We start from the raw sequence: 10557 nt of genomic DNA on the forward strand, positions 1-10557 counted from the left end.
TTACGTGAGGCGCATGTGAGGGCATTTTTGTCTTTTCGTCTGCACCTGCAAAAAGTTTATCACCCCTCCCACCACTTGCAAAACCCTAAAATCCACCACCAACCCCACCTCCGGTTTCCGGCCACCTGAACCACCACCTCTGTTTCGGCCACCTGGACCACCACCTCCGTTTCCGGCCACCTGAACCATCACCTCCGATTTCTGGCCACCTGAATCACCACCTCCTTTTTCCGGCCACCTGAACCACTACCATCTTTTTTCGGGCCAGATTTGAACACCATTCAGATCTTAACCTCTCGCACACACACTGTATTTATTGGTTTTTGCCATCCATTATTATTATTATTATTATTATTATTATTATTATTATTAACGCCGGTGTTGATAGCAGCCACCGGAAGAAGAAGAAGCAGAGACCCATGTAACATGTTTGGCAGAGACCCACTGTTATTATTATTATTATTATGGTTCATGTTTGGCCCTTGTGAAACCCAATGAGAAAGGTATAGAGGTGTGTGCGATTGATAACCGAGGAGTCGGCTGTAGCTCTATTCCAACCAAAACATCAGAAGAATACATGTAAGGATGGATCATATTTCTTCAATCAACTTTTTATGATTGGGGATTATTAGGGATGGATCATATTTCTTTTTCCGGCACGTAAGAAAGAATCATTTGAAGTCTAGGCAACAAGATCTGAATGGTGTTCAGATCTGAACAGTGTGTTCAGATCTGGCCCGAAAAAAGATGGTAGTGGTTCAGGTGGCCGGAAACCGGAGGTGGGGTTGGTGGTGGATTTTAGGGTTTTGCAAGTGGTGGGATTTGTGATAAGCTTTTTGCAGGTGCAGACGAAAAGACAAAAATGCCCTCACATGCGCCTCACGTGAGAGTATTTAACTGAGTTTTTCTAACCCGGTTAGCGTAAAGGACATAACGTGTAGGAAAAAAAATGTTTAAAGGACACCGTCTGCAAAGAAACTAAAAAAATGACACGAACCGTAATTTGGCTTTTTTTAAAGGACAAAATTTGTAATTCTGTCTATGTATAATAATTCCATCCTATTCTTTAAAAGGTATTTTAGTAATTTTATGCTAACTAAACAAACTTTTCATCGGTTTATTCTTATTGAAGATAAACTTTATGGTATTTATAGTAATTTCTTATATTTACCAACTCATGTAGACACAATATATTTACGGTACGAGATTTGTTCGGTTTATAAAAAATGATATTTAAGTACAAGATATAGTAGCTTCAGTTAAATAACAAAGATATAAATAGCAAATAGAATGTGAATGCTCTAAAGCAAGTTAACCAATGAGGTGGTGATCAATTAACAAAGACAAAGCCTTTAAAATACCTAAGTTTGAGAGGGGGTGATCTTGGGTTCAAGTCTCACAGACAACAAGAATTAAAAGAAATTTCACCGTCCAAAAAAGAAACTGCAAAGTTTCTTATTCAAAGTCTTTAATTAACGAAGTTCATGTATGCGTAAAGTCAACAAGATAATAGAAGTTCATATTCCGAGGTCGATAACAAAAGTTCATCTACTAATAGCTTGATAATAGAAGTAACAGGAATCCAGGTTGTTTGGGATTCATTAGCGGAGTTCCAGGTCCTCATAAATTTGGGTTACTCAATAGTTAACTTAAATTATTCTGTAATAGGGCAATTTGAACAGATTCAGTAAAATGTCTTATTTTCCAGCTTTCATCATCTTTTGGCTGAGAGCATAGTTGTTCATAGCGAGAGATTTAGCGTTATAGGGTATCCCTAACTGATGTTGGTCCCTCCATAGCGGGCTTTTAAGGTTTTTATTTTTGTTTTAATATATACAGCGATAAAGTATACCTATAAATTGCATGATTTTAGGTTTAATTTTGCTAAATATACATATACAAAACAATCCATTTGGATACATATAAAATATTTCTATTTCTAAAACTTTCTTCAAGTGCATCGCTAAACATAAAATAGTGCCCACTATTTCATCACTATAGCTACGTAGTGTATAGGTGGCTTGTCACTATCACGTTCTCATATAATTCTAACACATTTACTATTCCCATATCATATTACACGTAACATGCTTATTATTTATCAAATTCTGGAGTTTCTTCTAGAGTTTGTTAGCTTCCATGGCAATTCAAGAAACACATGAACAAGCAGTGAACATCGGTCAAATACATTGTAGGTTACTTACTGTCTAAAACTCAAAATGCGAGATTGAATAATTCCAGATTTTATGAGTAAAAAGTCACGCAAAAAGAAAGAAAACTAGAAAATAGCTTGCCTTGAGCTGCTGATGGTTTAACCGCAGAAGTTAAGCTTCTTCATCACTTTAGCATATGCTGCCGGGACTATGGCAGGTAGCCGACCTCGACGTTTTGCAATCTTGGACTGCAACAACAAAGGTATTCACCAATCATAAAAAAAAACACAGCAGTTTCCACTTAAATGTGACAGAATACGTAAGTAAATTTCATTCAATAATGTAATACTGGTCTATTGCATTATAAGAAAAAAAATATTCCAATCAGGACCACTGCACAAAGCTTTTCTGTCACAAAGAAGATTCTGTTCAGAAAAAAAAAAACAATGATTCCAGAAATATATGACATGGCCTTTTAACGGGAAATGACTCAAGAGAAAGTTAAACGTAAGTTTTTGGGGTAAATAGATTCGGGTCATAAACATGTTGAGACATTAATGACACGATTAAAAAAACATCAACCTGTTTATGACAGGCATACACGTTTAACTAATCATTTTAAATAAGGTTAAAAGGTCAACGCGTCATGTTTTTTTTTAAAAAAAAATGTAGTTTTATATATAACTAGATATGGATTGTAACTTTTGATAGATTTTATGAATAATCATGTTAAACAAGTCGAGCCATTCATGCTATTGAAGTTTGAACTTGTTACATCTAATCATGTTCGTTTACTAAACATGTCAGCAGTTGTATTCCCAGTGGTTAATACCATAGTATGGAAAATAAGATGAGAGAAAATAAGCAGCGTACCTTGTGATGAGCATTATGTCTTTTCCCTTCCTTCCAGCGCCTAATCTGGCCATCTTTCATAGTCCTAAAGCGGCCCTTGAAAGACCTGAAGATAGATTATTATTATTATTATTATTATTATTATAATAAAAAAAAAAACAAAGTTGAACAAGGAAAAGAAAGGTAGAGGTAGATAACATAACATACGAATAGGATTTAATTTTGATTTTGCTCAACTTAGAGACGACTGGGGAAGGTGGTTGTCTGCTCTTAAGTTTCCTCTTCCTTTGCTTCAGGGTAAGATGCCTCACTTGCATCAACTACATACATACATACATACATATTACAGTAAGGTACTATGATAAAAAAAAAACCCCTAATAATAATAATAATAATACAAATTGAGTGAATGTAATTGAAAGAAAGAACGCCAGCCTAAAACATACAGAGAGAGGAAATGAAGGAGGAGGTTGATTAGATGCTGAGGGAGTATTGAATAATACTGGGGGAGTTAATGGAAGGAGGAGGGATTAGTGGGGATTTAGTCATCCAGGAAGAATACACCGGCCTATACTTTCCTCTCTCAAAATGGACTTTAGGTTTTCAAATGCTGCCTATTTTATTTCTTTTTTTCTTTTACGTCGCCAATCAAATTGCTTGATTTCTAAATAAAAAGTTCTCATTAATTTAACTTGTTTACTGAAAATTCACGGGTCATGGGTGTTCTAATGGGTTTGGATCAGATCAAACAAATTATATCCTTCCAAATTATATCTTCCATTCCTTCTTTTCACAAACCCTACCTATCTCTTCTCACAGCTCCACCGTCTTCCGCTGACACGATTGCTCTATACCATAATCTCCGCTTCAGATCGCTGGATAGTTAGTCATTCACCAACATCATCTTGATCTAAGATATGTTCTAGTAAACAATGAATCGCAAATCGAGCGATTATTTTGTTTGACAATTTTATTTCGTTTGATGAAACACTCAACCATAAATCGATTTATTTATTTTAAACCATTATTTTCAGATTGAAGAACACAGCTGGAGAATGCTTCTGGTTCTGGGTTTGGTTCATACCACCGTCATTGCGAGTTACCGATGTTCTGTAGACTGTTTATTGTTTTTGATTATTACCTATTAATTACTTACAATTTAAATGATTTTTTTGGTTTATTGGCTCAATTTTTGTTGTAGACATGATATGAACTTTTTGATATGTGTTTTTTATTTGCAGGTTGTAAATATGAAACCTTTTTCATTTCCCAAGCATGATTAGAATCAGATTGTGAGTATGATTTAATGAGTGTTAACGGGAGTATGATCAAATTCAAAAGTTTATTTATGTCTATGTTTAATTTTATTTATTTTTGTATGAATTTCACACAATGGATCATATACCACATATCCCCCAAAAATTATATCGAGGAGGATGACGAACATGCTTATGAGCACTTATCATGGTCTAATGTTGAATAAGTGGATGTGCACGATGAACCTGTTACCGAATACCATGCTTTGAATGAAGTTCAAGAGATGGATGAGGATGATGATATGTATTTCACTAAAAACACTACAGGGCGTTTGATTGATAAGTAATAAAAGAAACATCTCACAGGTCTCTTTTTAACAGGGATGAGCTTGGGATAGCACCTATACCTATACCCGATTGTACTTGTACCAAAAATCAATAAAAACATATACCAATACTTGTACCAAATTTTTCGGAATGGTACGGGTACGGGTATTGGTATGGGTATTGGTACGGGTATTTCAGTACGGTACCCGTTTTTGTACCACTTTGTTTTTTCATATCTTTTGACGATTTTGAACTTGCATTGGTACGAGTAACAAACAACATGAATTAGTTCGGTTATCGGTACTTGAACAGGTACGCGATGAATACCAAATTAGTACAGGTACTGAATTGGCCGTCGATTTAATGATAAGATATTATTGAAGAACCCTAATTGGATTGACAAAAATACAAACATTCTACCTAGAAACCCTAACTGATTTCTCATTTGTATTCTTCATAATACTAAATGGAAATCTTTTGAGCCTCTTTGTGTGTGTTACATTTTTGTCCGTTTAGCAATTACTTGAGTATTAGTGTTTCTGTCATTAATACTTATTTGTTGTTCACAAAAGCAATATTTTGTAACCTTCTTGTAGACACGTTTGTTTGGGTTACGACAGTGATTAAGTGAGATAATCGGGACCGACAAGTGGTATCAGAGCTTGCGTTGCTGCATTTGTGAAAAAAAAAATTATTGCTGATTTATTGCTGAAAACTGTTGAGTTTGAAGATGAAAAATGACTTCAGCTGACAACTGTTCAATTGATTTGTGACGTCAGTTGTCCTCTTTTTCATTCTTCTCAGATCTACTGCTTCATTGAGGTTTAAAAGTGCTTTTTACTCAGATTTACGTTGATTTCTTTCCTTGTATGTCCAGATCTTGTTATTATCCATCCAGATTCATCAGATCTGAGGATTTATTTCACAGATCTGATTGTTTTTTTCAAAATTTTCAAAAGTTTCTTAAAGTTTAAGTAATTTTTCATTTAAAAAAAATACTTCTAAAATATCAAAAATATGTCTGGAGCTATGAATGAACAAGAAGTGTCTACTAACAAAATTCTAAGATTGTTAGGACATGAAAACTATATTAAATGGAAGATTATGTTTGAGGCTGCTGTGTGTTATAATGATGTGGAAATGTGGAATTCAATCAAAAAAGGACCATATGTCCCATATGGAACAAACAATAACCAAACTGTTGAAAGACAAATGAAGAAGAAAGATGACAGAACATTGTCCATGTTGAAATTAGGTTTGTCTTGGGAAATACTGACTAGTGTGGCTCATCACACTATTTCAAAGGCCATGTTTGATGCCATTGTAGAAATGTTTGAGGGAAACACTGAGCTTAAAGACATAAAAAAGGACAGATTAAAGCAACAATTAGACAGATTCAAGTTAAAAGAAGGAGAAAGGTTGAAGTCTGTTTTGCAGAGGTTTGTTGCTATTGTCAATGAATTAGAACCACTGACCTGGCAATAACAGACTTTGATCTTAACAAGAAGCTATTGTCATCTTTATATGGTGAATGGTACACTATAAGAAAGTTCATCATGAAAAAATCTAATTTCCCAACTTTCAAACTTGATGATGTGATTTGTTTCTTGCAATCTGCTGAACATAAGATGATAGAGAACAACATGATTAAGGAAAACAAGCCAAGCTTCCAAGTGGCAAATGCTCTTATTGCACTCATGGGAAACTTGTCTACCAAGAACCAACAACAAGTCCCCATAATTGAAGAACCAAGTGAATATGATGGTGAAACACCAAGAGTATTTGTTGCTTATCAGTCAAGCAATCAAGGTGGACAGTCCAGATTCAATGTTCAACTGTTAGATAATAATGATACATCATCAATGGCCACTTGACAAGCACCATACATTGCTAGAAGTGTGAATCATGGGAATGAATATCAAGCTCTCTTTTCAATGTTTACTAAGTCTTATAATGCTTTTGTGGCTAAGAATCTGATTCATACTAGTGTGGTTCAAGAAGATCTTGAACAAATTGATGCTGATGATTTGGAGGATATGGATCTCAAGTGGCAGGCTGCAATGTTAGCCTTGAGAAGTAAGAGGCTGTATAACAGAACTGGAAGGTCATTGGTCTTTGGTCCAAATGACATAATACGTTTTGACAAGTCAAAAGCAATCTGCTATAATTGTCAACAACCAGGATACTTTGCTAGAGAGTGTAATCAGCCAAGGTAATTTCATTACAACAATCAACAAAGAAATCCATTTCAATATCAAAATAAGAATCAAGGTCAATAGAGAAACTTCAACAACAACAACTTTCAACAGCAAAATCATCAACAAGTGATCCCACAACAACAACCCTTTCAGAGAAACCAACAAGTCCTTCCACAGGCTCCTGCTAATCAAAACAAAAATAATGCCAATCAGCCAAGAAACTAACGGAATGTTGCTCTAGCTGAACCACAACAAGATGGTGTGTTTGATTGGAGTAACCATGCTGAATATATTGAGAAGGCAAATGTGTCTTTCATGTCAATGATTAATAATGAATCTGAGTCCTCTTCATCTCAGGAACAGTCCACCTAAATGAATGATGTATGGTACTTAGACATTGGATGTTCCAGGCACATGACTTGTGACAAGAGGTCATTAGTCAACTATGAAGAAAAATTTGAAGGACCAATTGCATTTGGGAGTGATGAAAATGGAGAAAAGATTGTGGGCAAAGGCATTCTCACAAATGGAAAAGTGTCTTTTGAAGATGTGCTCTATGTAGAAGGATTACAATATAACCTTTTGAGCATCTCTCAAATGTGAGATAAAGGTTATAAGGTTGGATTTGATGATTGACACTGTTTCATCCTCAAACCTGAATTTGTAATTCCTTCTGAAATGATCATGATGGGTGCACCTAGAAGTGGAAACTTATATGAACTAAGAATGAAAGATGCCAATTCAAGAGGAGGAACCTGTTTTGGGTCTAAAGCCACTAAAAATGAAACCAAATTGTGGCATAGAAAGTTTTGTCATGTCAACTTAAAAAACATGAACAAACTTTTTAAAGGTGAACATGTCATTGGTTTACCTACAAGGGAGTTCAAATTAGATGACAAATGTATTTCCTGTCAGAAGGGAAAGCAACACAAATCATCTCACAAAGAAAAGCTTACAAACTCAATTGAACAAGTAATGGAAACACTTCATATGAATCTCTTTGGTCATGTGAGTGTTCCTAGTATTGGGAAGAAAAGATATTGCTTGTTAATCATTGATAATTTTTTAATATATACTTGGGTTTATTATCTGAATCCAAGGATGAAGCTGCTGAATTAATCAAAAGTTGTGTAACAAGAATGGAGAATAAATTGGATGTAAGGGTGAAGGTAATGAGAAGTTACAATGAGACTAAGTTCAAGAATGGGGTAATAGATGAATTTTGCAAGACTAAAAGAATATTTCAACAATTCTATGCCCCTAGAACACCTGAATAGAATAAAGTTGCTGAAAGAAGAAACATAACACTGATAGAAGCAACAAGAACCATATTAGTAGATGCTTACTTGCCTGTTACATTCTGGGCAGAGGCTATAAACACTGCTCGCTATGTTCAGCACAGAGTCCTTCTCAACAAAAGTCAAGACAAAACTCCTTATGAGATTTTTTTTTTCAAAAGAAAACCCTACATCAAGTCTCTCAAACCTTTTGGTTACAAATGCTCATTGTTGAATACTAAGGACTATTTGAACAAGTTTCAGTCTTAATCTTTAGACTGTTTCTTTGTTGGATATTCAACACACTCAAAAGCCTATAGAGTCTATGTGAAAGACCATTTGAGTGTGATTGAATCTTCAAAGGAATTTTGCAAGACTAAAAGAATATTTCCACAATTCTGTGCCCCTAGAACACCTGAATAGAATAGAGTTGCTGAAAGAAGAAACATAACACTGATAGAAGCAACAAGAACCATATTAGTAGATGCTTACTTGCCTGTTACATTCTGGGCAGAGGCTATAAACACTGCTCGCTATGTTCAGAACAGAGTCCTTCTCAACAAAAGTCAAGACAAAACTCCTTATGAGATTTATTTTTCAAAAGAAAACCCTACATCAAGTCTCTCAAACCTTTTGGTTACAAATGCTCATTGTTGAATACTAAGGACTATTTGAACAAGTTTCAGTCTTAATCTTTAGACTGTTTCTTTGTTGGATATTCAACACACTCAAAAGACTATAGAGTCTATGTGAAAGACCATTTGAGTGTGATTGAATCTTCAGATGTGGTTTTTAATGAAAATAAATTCAACACTATTGATGGAGCAACATGGCTATTTGATATAGAAAAGTTAATCAAATCTTTCAAGCTGTACCGTGAAGATTTTGATGATACTTTGTATAGGTCAAGTATCCCTAAAGAAACATCAAAACAATATGTTTACTTAGATAAGTTATGGTAAAAGGTCGCTGAGAAGAAAAATGCATATTCTTTTACTGAAGAAGCAACCAATGATGAATTTGAAGATGAAATTGAGCAAACAGACAATCTTGATTAGTAACAAGATCAAGAGCATTTTGTCATTAATGATGTGCAACCTGAAGACCAACAAGATCAAGAACAAGCTGATAAACAATCAAATTTTGAAACCTTGTTTCAAAATTTGAACATTGGAAATGATACTGCTTCAATATCCCAACAGAATGTTGAAGAGGTTGCTGAGTTGAACAAAACAGAATCTGATGTTAATTATTCAAATCTTGATTCAACTATTTCTTCTGATCAAATTGTACAAACTTCTTTTGTAGAAAGAAATCATCCCGCTAAAACCATCATTGGGAACATTCATGAAAGAGTTACAAGAATTTCTTCTGAATCTGCACATATTTATTTGTACTCCTACTTTTATCCCAAATTGAACCCAAGAACATTGTTCAAGCATTAAAAGACAATAGTTGGGTGGAACAAATTCAAGAGGAGTTGACTCAACCTAGAAATTACAAGTGTGGGAACTTGTAGATAAGCCAAGAGGAAAGTATGCAATAGACATCAAATGGGTTTTCGAAAACAAAAGGGATGAAAGAGGCATTGTAATGAAGAACAAAGCAAGACTAGTTGCACTAGTATGCTTTTTAGAAGAAGGAATAGACTTTCAAGAAGTATTTGCTCTAGTGGCAAGGCTAGAAGCAATCAGAATATTCCTAGCCTATGCTGCTTCCAAGAATATCAGAGTATTTCAATTGGATGTAAAATCTGCTTTCTTTAATGGAAAAATAGAAGAGGAGGTGTATTTCACTCAACCTCCAGGTTTTGAGGATCCTAAGTATCCTAATAGAGTATACAAACTGAAGAAGGCTCTATATGGACTGCATCAAGCTCCAAGAGCTTGGTATGATGAGTTGTCAAACCACCTACTTGTTAATGGATTTCATAGGGGAGCCATTGATAAGACACTCTTCTACAAAAAAAGGGGAAGAGATTTACTTCTGGTTCAAGTTTATGTTGATGATATCATCTTTGGATATGCTGATGAACATATGTGTTTGGAGTTTGAGGAAGTGATGAAGTCTAAGTACTTCATGAGCTCAATGGGAGATATGAATTTTGTTCTGGGATTGCAAGTTCAACAAAAGAAGGATGGTATATTCATTTGTCAATCAAAGTATGCGCAAGACATTTTGAACAAGTTCAAATGTCAAGACTTGAAAACTGCTTCTACTCCAATGGACACCCGTGAGAAGATGATAGCTGATGAAAAGGGGGAGCTTGTTGATGAACATGAATATAGATCTAAGATTGGATCTTTGATGTACCCGATTGCTTCAAGGACTGACATTATGCTTGCTGTGTGTGTGTGGAAGATTTCAATCATGTCCAAAGGTGTCTCATATGACTTCTGTCAAGAGAATCTTTAGATACGTGAAGGTTAAACCTGATTTGGGGATATGGTATCCAAAGAACCATGCCTTTAATCTACTTGCTTATACTGACAAT

General features: G+C 35.0%; 1 long non-coding RNA gene across 1 annotated transcript; it reads right to left on the reverse strand.

The window, feature by feature from the left end:
- Positions 1-2108: 2108 nt before the first annotated feature.
- Positions 2109-3485, reverse strand: LOC143551272 (uncharacterized). Its single transcript, XR_013138471.1, has 4 exons — positions 3452-3485; positions 3213-3325; positions 3027-3111; positions 2109-2401 (listed from the first exon to the last, which is right to left on the reverse strand). It is a non-coding gene; the product is annotated as an uncharacterized LOC143551272 (long non-coding RNA).
- Between the last annotated feature and the right edge of the window lie 7072 nt (positions 3486-10557).

This window comes from Bidens hawaiensis, unplaced genomic scaffold (assembly GCF_021521415.1).
Source record: "Bidens hawaiensis isolate Kalapana, Puna unplaced genomic scaffold, B.hawaiensis_p1.1 tig00016287_1, whole genome shotgun sequence".
Classification (NCBI taxonomy): Eukaryota; Viridiplantae; Streptophyta; class Magnoliopsida; order Asterales; family Asteraceae; genus Bidens; species Bidens hawaiensis.